General features: G+C 37.7%; 1 non-coding gene across 1 annotated transcript; it reads right to left on the reverse strand.

Annotated features, from left to right (window-relative positions):
* Positions 1-582: 582 nt before the first annotated feature.
* TRNAN-AUU (transfer RNA asparagine (anticodon AUU)) lies at positions 583-656 on the reverse strand. The gene has a single exon. It is a non-coding gene; the product is annotated as a tRNA-Asn (tRNA).
* Positions 657-1591: the final 935 nt, after the last annotated feature.

Raw genomic sequence — 1591 nt, forward strand, 5'->3', positions numbered from 1 at the left:
AAGGGCTTTTCCCTTTTGGGAGTAGGAAAATCATGATTGGGATAGCGGAGCTAAAGCTATGGAACTTGGATGTGGGTCTTTTGTCAAAGTGGAATGGGCCTTATCTTTTTTTATTATTATTACGTGTTATCATACACTTACTATTACTTATAGTATGCCCCCATAATATTTTTTTTATGCCCCGTAACTCTTCCTCAGCCAGAGAATAGCAGAGCAAGTACAAGTATTAGTAGCATAGCAAAAATGCGTTCCTCGCCATGTCATTAATATTTTTTATGTTTGCTCGCGGTAATTGTAGCCTCTCGGGAGAATCAATGACTGCATCTTTGATGCACTGCTAGTACATCCGAGAATTATTAATTGGCTAGTTGTAAATAGCCCCAGGACTTTGGAACAAAAGATTATCCCAGACCTACACCGAGGTATTGACGGAGATTATCAAATAGCGCAGAACAGAATGAGAATGTGATACCATACGACGAAATAGAAAAAAAGACAGGGAAGAGGTTACCCACTTACCTACTCTTAACGGTCAAAGCGAGCCTCTTCATTCTGAATTAAAGAATGAAGAATTCATAAAATCTCCCCAAGTAGGATTCGAACCTACGACCAATCGATTAATGACCGACCGCTCTACCACCGAGCTACTGCGAGGAACAACGCCGGACTCGATCTCATAGAATTAAATTACCGGTCTCAACCCATGATCAATATGAGCTCGAAGCTTCCTTCGTAACTCCAGGAACTTCTTCGTAATGGCTCCCTTCCATGCCTCATTTCATAGAGAACATGAAAGTGGCTCTATTTCATTATATTCCATCTATATCCCAATTCCAATCATTTAATATCCCTTTTGTGTCATCGACATAAGAGATGTCGTTTCTAGTCTATCTCTTTCTATTTCTAGATATGGAAATTTAAAAAATCATCATATAATAATCCAGAAATTGCAATACAAAAGAAAAAGGGAGGTTTGTGATGATTTTTCAATCTTTTCTACTAGGTAATCTAGTATCCTTATGCATGAAGATAATCAATTCGGTCGTTGTGGTCAGACTTTATTATGGATTTCTGACCACATTCTCCATAGGGCCCTCTTATCTCTTCCTTCTACGAGCTCAGGTTATGGAAGAAGGAGAAGAAGGAACCGAGAAGAAGGTATCAGCAACAACTGGTTTTATTATGGGACAGCTCGTGATGTTCATATCGATCTATTATACGCCTCTGCATCTAGCATTGGGTAGACCTCATACAATAACTGTCCTAGCTCTACCCTACCTTTTGTTTCATTTCTTCTGGAACAATCACAAACGCTTTTTTGATTATGGATCTACTAGCAGAAATTCAATGCGTAATCTCAGCATTCAATGTGTATTCCTGAATAATCTCATTTTTCAATTATTCAACCTTTTCATTTTACCAAGTTCAATGTTAGCCAGATTAGTAAACATTAATATGTTTCGATGCAACAACAAGATGTTATTTGTAACAAGTAGTTTTGTTGGTTGGTTAATTGGTCACATTTTATTCATGAAATGGGTTGGGTTGGTATTAGTTTGGATGCAGCAAAATCATTCTATTAGATGTAATG

Source organism: Silene latifolia, chromosome 9 (genome assembly GCF_048544455.1).
Source record: "Silene latifolia isolate original U9 population chromosome 9, ASM4854445v1, whole genome shotgun sequence".
Lineage (NCBI taxonomy): Eukaryota > Viridiplantae > Streptophyta > Magnoliopsida > Caryophyllales > Caryophyllaceae > Silene > Silene latifolia.